Source organism: Bison bison, unplaced genomic scaffold, assembly GCF_000754665.1.
Source record: "Bison bison bison isolate TAMUID 2011002044 unplaced genomic scaffold, Bison_UMD1.0 scf7180017864172, whole genome shotgun sequence".
NCBI lineage: Eukaryota > Metazoa > Chordata > Mammalia > Artiodactyla > Bovidae > Bison > Bison bison.
Window position 1 is genome coordinate 121,045 of NW_011494744.1, and position 8,876 is coordinate 129,920.

Consider the following 8,876-nt stretch of genomic DNA (forward strand, 5'->3'; position numbering starts at 1 on the left):
CGGACACCACCGAGCAACTTCACTTTCACCTCTCACTTTCATGCATTGGAGAAGGAAATGGCAACCCACTCCAATGTTCTTGCCTGGAGAATCCCAGGGATGGGGGAGCCTGGTACGCGGCCGTCTATGGGGTCGCACAGAGTTGGACATGACTGAAGTGACTTAGCAGCATATATATATATATATATCCTTTTTAGATTCTTTTCAGTTATAGGTTATTACAAAATACTGAATATAGGTCCCTGTGCTATATAGTAGATCCTTGTTGATTATCTATTTTTTATACAGTATGATGTATATGTTCATTTCAGACTCCTAGGTTATTCCTCTGTCTCCCTTCCCCTAGGGAAACCATATTTGTTTTCTCTGTCTGTGAGTCTATTTCTGTTTTGTATGTAAGTTCACTTGTATCATTTTTTTTAAGATGTCACACATAACCAATATCATACATTTGTTGTTCTCTGTTTGACTTCATTTTTAGTATGATAATCTCTACATCTCTCCATGTTGCTGCAAATGGCATTATTTCATTCTTTTTCATTGTTGAGTAATATTCCATTGAATATATATATATATATATATATATTCTTTACATTTAAGGCTATGATCTACTTGAGTTAACTTTTGTGAAGTGTATAAGATCTTGTATGTGTGTGGAAAAGAGAGACAGGATTAGGGGAGAGAATATTCTATAGTGACAGAAACCTTTGCTGAAAAAGCTATCCTCTATATTTTTCCATTGGATTACTTTATTCTTTTGTCAAAGGTCAGTCTTCTATATCTATATCTAGTAAATGGAAACCCACTGCAGTATTCTTGCCTGGAAATTCCCATGAACAGAAGGAAGCCTGGTGGACTACAGTCCATGGAGTCACAGAGTCAGACATGACTGAGTGACTAAAAAACAACAATAATTAGCCTCCCTCTTCTGTTCCACTGATCCATATCTCTATGCTTTCATCAATACCACACTGTATTAAACACTGTAGCTTACAGTAAGTCTTAAGTCAAATAGTATCAGTGCTCTGTCCTTGTTCTTTTTCTTCAATATTGTGTTGGCTATTCTGGGTCTTTAAACTGTTCACACAGATTTTAGAAAAGACTGTTCATATCTTAACAAAAATCTTGCTGAGATTTTGATTAGGGTAGCATTTAAGCTTATACTAAATTGCTCAAATGTTCAATCATGTCTGACTCTTTGCGACCCCATGGACTGCAGCCCACCAGGTTCCTCTGTCCACGAGGTTTTCCAGGCAAGAATACTGGAATGGGTTCCCATTTCCTTCTCCAGGGGATATTTCCCATCCAGGGGTTGAACCTGGGTCTCTTGTATTGTAGGCAGATTCTTTACCAACTGAGTCACCAGAGAAGAACACTGAATTGGAGAGAACTAAATACTACACAATTTTGAGACCTCCTGTTGCTGGATGTGGAATATATTTCCTATTATTTAGAGCCTCTTTGGTTTCTTTAGTCAGAGTATTATAGTTTTATTTGAATAAAACTTGTACAGGTGTTCCCAGATATAGATTTAAGTAGTTCAATTTTTGCTTTAATGTACATAATATTGTGTTTTTAATGTCAAATTCCAATTGTTCGTTGCTAGTATATAGGAAAGAAATTGATGGCCATATGTTAACACTATGGATTTCCCTTGTGGTTCAGCAGATAAAGAATCTGCCTGCAATGTGAGAGACCTGGGTTCGACCCCTGGGTTGGGAAGATCCACAGGAGAAGGGAAAGTTTGCACACTCCAGTATTCTGGCCTGGAGAATTCCAGTATTCAGGCCTGGAGAGTCAGACATGACTGAACAAATTTCACTTTCACTTTAAAATTATATAGTGAAATCATGCTAAAACTGCTCATTAGTAGTAGTTCCTGGAGGTTAAAAAAATTTTGGGGGGGTGATTTTCTACATAGAAAATTACATTGTCTGAAATAAACACAGTTTTGTTTCTTCCTTCTCAATCTGCATACTCCTCTTATTTCCTATTCCTGTCTTCCTGTATTAACTAGGAATTCCACTACAAGGTCAAATAGGAATGATAACAGGGGATATCTTGCCTTACCCCTCATTTTAGCAGGAAAGCTTCTAGTTTGTCACCAATGACAATGATGTTAGCTGTAACTACTTTGTAGATGTTCTTTCTCAAGTTGAGGAAGTTTCCCCTCCATTCCTAGTTTGCTGAGAGTTTCTATCATGAGTGGGTTTTGGATTTTGTCAGATGATTTTTATACATAAATAAAAATACAATTTTGTGATTTCTAGTCTTTAATTTGTTGATGTGATGGTTTATCCTGATTGGTTTTCAAATACTGAACCAGTGCATGAACCAGTCATGGACACCTTAAATAAATCTTATTGGACATTGCTGGATTTGGGTTGTTAATATTTGGCTGAGGAATTTTGCATCTATGTTCACAAGAAATATTGGTCTGTGCTTTTCCTCTTTTGTAATGTCTTTGTCTGAATTAAGGTAATACTAGCCTCATGAAATACTAGTCTCATCAAATGCTTCAGGAAGAATTTCTACTACTATATTAACTCTAGGTAACATGCAACCAAGAATTAACTGTGGTTTGCATTTGAAAGGGAGAACAATTGCTTTCACGAGCAGTTTTCCCAGGTAGGAATATTGAGATCAGTAATGTTGAGAAATTAAATTCAAACTAAGCCACAGTAAACTACATGTGAAAATCAGAATAAAAATCAATGAGATTGTGTATAAGAAATCACCAGGGGAAAAAAATCCATGAAACCAAAGGTGGTTCTTTAGAGTAGAATTGATAAACCTATACCCAGGGCTACCCTCACCTGCCAAGTCAAGAAGACACAAATAAAACAAGTTGTAGTTAAAATGGGGGGTCATTTCTTTGATGTCATGGACATTAAAAGCATAATAAAATAGTATTATGAAAAGCTCTACGTCCATGAATTTGATAGCTTAGTTAAAATGGGTCAATTCCTAAGAACACAATCAGCTGAAACTCACACAAGAGGGTAAAACATTAGTAACTTGCCATAATAGGAAGCTCTGAACTTTTCATCCCCCAATGGCCACATTGATTCAGAGCAACATGTGGAGAAATTCTCTTTGTAAAAATAATCCAGAACCTAGTTGAAAGACTTCTGCACCCTTAGTGAATGTGAAGCCAGCCACATCAAACCCAGAAATAATTAACTCTGGGGAACACACCCCCAGGGCTTCCCTGGTGGCTTAGACAATAAAGAATCTGCCCGCAATGCGGGAGATCTGGGTTCGATCCCTGGGTTGGGAAGATCACCTGGAGGAGGGCATGGCAACCCAGCATGATATCTTTGCACCTTTTCCTTTCTTTTCTTACCTACAATATGCACAAATTTGAGAACTGATTTATCAAGCTCTGCTTTTCACTAGGAACATATACAGGAGAAATGGATCTGCAATGGTATACACTAATCACCTTATTTTGTCTGGAATACCTAGTACTATATGGACTTACCAGGTGTTGCTTGTGGTAAAGAACCCACATACCAATGCAAGAGATGTAAGAAATTTGGGTTCAATCCCTGGATCAGGAAGATACCCTGAAGGAGGTCATGGCAACCCATTCCAGTATTCTTGCCTGGATAATCCCACAGACAGAGGAGCCTGGCAGGCTGCAGTCCATAGAGTTGCAAAGAGTTGGACTGAAGCAACTTAGCATGCATGCAGCTAGTATGGAGTACAGAGTGTGCATGTGTGTATTAAGTCACTTCATTCATGTCCGACTCTTTCCAATACTATAGACTGTAGGCTTCAAGGCTCCTATGTCCATGGGATTCTCCAGCCAAGAATACTTGAGTGGGTTGCCATTTCCTTCTTCAGGAGATCTTCCCAACCCAAGGATCAAACCAACATCTCTTAAGTCTCCTGCATTGACAGGCATGTTCTTTACCACTAGCACCCCCTGGGAAAGCCCACACATAGAGTACTACACAGTGTTATATAAGTATTTGTATATATGGTCTCCAATACAGATGTTACAGAGTATGAAGAATAGCAGACACATTTCTGCCTGTACAATGAATGAGGAGAGGTCAGAGAAGCTATTCTCAGGAAAGATTGATGAGAAACAGGTGAAGGATGCCCAAGATAAGAGAGAGTTGAAGACAACACCACAGAAGTCAAATGATCTAACACATTCCTCACCCAGGAATGAAGCAGAGCTGGGAAGCAGGCAGCAGAGAAGCAAACCCACTGGCAATTAGGGGTGGTGTCAATGTCCCTTGGGTCAACTACAGATTTAAAGGTAAACTTTTTCTAAAATTGTGCTCAGGAATAAAAACAGCTCCATGCTAGGTCCTCTCACCCACAAACCTGTTTTCCTGAAAATAACAAACACAGTGAGCACATACTTCTTGAACATTGTGTTGCTGGTTGTCAGAAAGAGACTATGTAGTAACCATTTGATGAATGTTTGAGTGGATGGGTGGAAGGCAAGATAGACAGATGGACAAAAAGTGGACACACGTGTTATCCACGTAACATTTTACATTAACAGGCATCCTTCTTTCAACAAATATTTACTGAGTATCAGCACTATACCAAGTATCCATACATTATAGCTGAAATTTAATATTTTTAAGTTTACATCAATTTTTTTCTAGAAACACTCATACCTTGGTTGTATTTTTGTTTTTGGTTTGATGGTCCCAATATATTACTTTTCATTCTTCACAGCCTCTTCTCTGCTGTAAGTATATCTACTCTTCATCAACCTCCAAAACACCTTGAAGTTTCAAGTTTTATAATACATGGATCTTTTTGGTTAAGATGAACTTCTTGGACATTTTCAGTACCCAGCTCAAATTTTCCTTCTGAATTTTAAATAAATGGGTCACCTCTCCAAAACTCTGGTAACCTAGCCCAAAAATGAGGATGTATTATGAGTAGTGGAAGTGTGTGGCCCTGGGACTGCTGCCCCTTACCATAGACAAAGATAATTTTTACCAGCCCCAGAGCAAGAACTATGTAAGTTCCCACTGATCACCAAAAGGTAATCTTGTCCTCTTAAGTAATGAAGAAAATAAATTTAGGAGACGGTCCTAAGATGGTGGAGGAATAGGACGGGGAGGCCACTTTCTCCCCCACAAATTCATCAAAAGAACATTTGAACGCCAAACAAATTCCACAGAACCACTTCTGGATGCTGGCAGTGGACATCAGGCACCCAGAAAGGCAGCCCATTGCCTTTGAAAGGAAGTAGGACAAAATATAACAGATAAAAAGAGAGACAAAAGAGTTAGGGATGGAGATCCTTCCCGGGAAGAGAGTCTTAAAAAAAAAAAGAGAGGGAAGTTTCCAAACACCAGGAAACACTCTGGTGGGTCTGTGGTGAGCCTTGGAATCTCAGAGGGCAAAATAACTGGGAGGAAAAATAAATAAATAATTAAAACCCACATATTATGTGCCTAACAGCAACTCCCAGTGGTGCAACAGCCCAGAGGCTTGCATCTTCCACTACCAAGTGAGGGAGGGACAGGGAGGAGCCGGCTGCATTGCTTAGGATAAGGACCGGGCCTGAATGCCCTGAGGGCAATCTGAGGGAACTAGCTTGAGATAGCAACCCAGACTGTGGGATAGCTATCCGGTGATCCTGGGGAAAGCCCTAACCACCACCAAGCATGCTCACAGAACAAGGGACTGAGCAGAGCTAGCTAGCTGTGGAGCCAGCCCATCCCCCACCGAAGACAGGCAGGCGAGGGCAGCCAGAGCCAGAAGGGGACAATCGCAGCCCCAGGGAGGCATCCTATACCAAACTGCAAGCTGACTTCGTTGATAACCAAGACTTCTTGGGATTCTGGACCATTCACATCCGCCAGGAGGGTCGCAGCCAGAGATTAGCTTCCCAGAAGAGACACGTGGCACACCTGGGAAGGTGCACCCATTGTACACCCAGAAAACCGAGGGGCTGGGATGGTGGAGGGGATAAGTCACAGCCTTCAACTGAGGGCGACTTCACGCGCCAAGGACCTGGTCACCTGAGCTACTAGGACCTGGGACAGGGACAAAACGCAGGCCCAACCAAGTCTGCGCCTTTGTGGAGTACCCGAGAACCTGAACCTGAATGCCTTAGACCTGGGAAGTGCATGCAAACCAGGGCCCACATCAGACAGTTCCCAGCAGAGCAACCTAGAGTCTGAGCCGTGTATACTAGGAAAGCACACACGCCGTAAGCGGGGGCAAACCCAGTGTGGTTGAATCACTGTAACCACACACCAATGATATTTGTTTGCAGTGTTCCTCCCTCCCCAAAGCACGATTGAACAAGCCAGCCTAAAAAAAAGTGACCACCACCTTGCCCCTTGTGTCAGGGTAGAAATTAGACACTGAAGAGACCAGCAAACAGAAGAAGCTAAAATAAACAGAGGGAACCGCTTTGGAAGTGACAGGTGTAATAGATTAACACTCTGTAGTTAGCACCGACTTCATAGGAAGGGGCCTATAGACCATGAGAAGTACAAGCCAGAACAAGGAACTATTTGAAAATGAACTGATCCCCCACACTGTCCACAACAGCTCCAGAGAAAGTCTTAGATATATTTTTACTATTATCATTTTTTAATTAAAAAAATTATTTTATTTTATTTCTAAGTCCCTGTGACTCCTTGAATTTTCATTTTTATAACCTACTATTACCTTGCAAAAAAAAGACCCTATTTTTAAAGAAAACTTCATATATATATATTTTATAATTTCTGTGACTTTGTGTTTTTTTTTTCCTTTGCTTGTTTTTTGTTTCTTTGAGCTTTTTTGTTTTTGTCTTGTTTTTGTCTTTTTTAATATTGTATTTTTGAGAATCTAACCTCTATTCAAGGTTTTTAATCTTTGCTTTTTGGTATTTGTTAACAACTTTGTACCTTTAAGAACCCAATCTAAAAGATGCATTTTTACTTGCGAACAAGATCAATGGCCTGATTGCTCTCTCCACCTGTTGACTCTCCTTTTTCTCCAACAGGTCACCTCTATCTCCCCCCTCCCCTTTTCTTCTCTACCCAACTCGGTGAATCTCTTTGTGTGTTCCGGGCTATGGAGAACATTTAGGGAACTGATTACTGGCTGGATCTGTCTCTCTCCTTTTGATTCCCCTTTTTATCCTCCTGGTCACCTCTGTCTCCTTCCTCCCTCTTCTCTTCTCTGTGCAACTCCATGAACATCTCTGAGGGATGCAGACTGTGGAGAGCACATAGGGAAGTGATTACTGGCTAGCTTGCTCTCTCCTCTTTTGATTTCCCCCCTTCTCCTCCTCTATCTCCCTCCTCCCTCTTCTCTTTTCCATGTAACTCTGTGTACCTCTCCAGGTGTCCCTCACTGTGGAGAAAATTTTCATCATAACCTATATGTTTTATCATCGGTGCTGTACAGAGGGAGAAGTCTTGAGGCTACTGTAAGAATAAGACTGAAAACCAGAGGTAGGAGGCTTAAGTCCAAATCTTGAGAACACCAGAGAACTCCTCACCAAGTGTCTCCATACCTACACTGAAACCAAGCACCACCCAAGGGCCAACAAGTTCCAGAGCAAGACATACCACACAAATTCTCCAGCAAAACAGGAACATAGCCCTGAGCTTCAATATACAGACTGCCCAAAGTCACTCCAAACCCATTGACAACTCATAACTCATTATTGGACACTTCATTGCACTCCAGAGAGAAGAAATCCAGCTCCACCCACCAGAACACTGACACAAGCTTCCCTAACCAGGAAACCTTGACAAGCCACCCATACAACCCCACCCACAGTGAGGAAACTCCACAATAAAGATAACTCCACAAACTGCCAGAATACAGAAAGGCCACCCCAAATACAGCAATATAAACAAGATGAAGAGACAGAGGAATACCCAGCAGGTAAAGGAACGGGATAAATGCCCACCAAACCAAACAAAAGAAGAAGAGATAGAGAATCCACCTGATAAAGAACTCTGAATAATGATACTGAAAATGATCCAAAATCTTGAAAACAAAATGGAGTTACAGATAAATAGCCTGGAGATAAGGATTGAGAAGATGCAAGAAAGTTTTAATAAGTACCTAGAAGAAATAAAAAAGAGTCAATATATAATGAACAATGCAATAAATGAGATCAAAAACACTCTGGAGGGAACCAACAGTAGAATAATGGAGGCAGAAGATAGGATAAGTGAGGTAGAAGATAGAATGGTAGAAATAAATGAAACAGAGAGGAAAGAAGAAAAATGAATTAAAAGAAGTGAGGACAATCTCAGAGAGTTCTGGGACAATGATAAATGCCCTAAGATTCGAATCATAGGAGTCCCAGAAGAAGAAGACAAAAAGAAAGACCATGAGAAAATATTTGAGGAGACAATAGTTGAAAACTTCCCTACAATGGAGAAGGAAATAATCACCCAAGTCCAAGAAACCCAGAGAGTCCCAAACAGGATACACCCAAGGCAAAACACCCCAGATCAGATCAGATCAGCTCAGTCGCTCAGTCATGTCTGACTCTTTGCGACCTCATGAATCGCAGCATGCCAGGCCTCCCTGTCCATCACCAACTCCCGGAGTTCACTCAGACTCACATCCATCGAGTCAGTGATGCCATCCAGCCATCTCATCCTCTGTCGTCCCCTTCTCCTCCTGCCCCCTATCCCTCCCAGCATCAGAGTCTTTTCCAATGAGTCAACTCTTCGCATGAGGTGGCCAAAGTACTGGAGTTTCAGCTTTAGCATCATTCCTTCCAAAGAAATCCCAGGGCTTTAAGATCAAACCCAAAGAACAAATATGAAAAGCAGCAAGGGAAAAACAACAAATAACACACAAGGGGATTCCCATAAGGATAACAGCTGATCTTTCAATAGAAACTCTTCAGGCCAGGAGGGAATGGCAGG

At 41.0% G+C, this 8,876-nt stretch overlaps 1 protein-coding gene across 1 annotated transcript in view; it reads right to left on the bottom strand.

The window, feature by feature from the left end:
* Nucleotides 1–8,876, bottom strand: part of LOC104990182 (cytochrome P450 2C19-like) — a 93,790-nt gene that overhangs the window by 529 nt on the left and 84,385 nt on the right. The gene's annotated exons all lie outside the window — the stretch shown is intronic.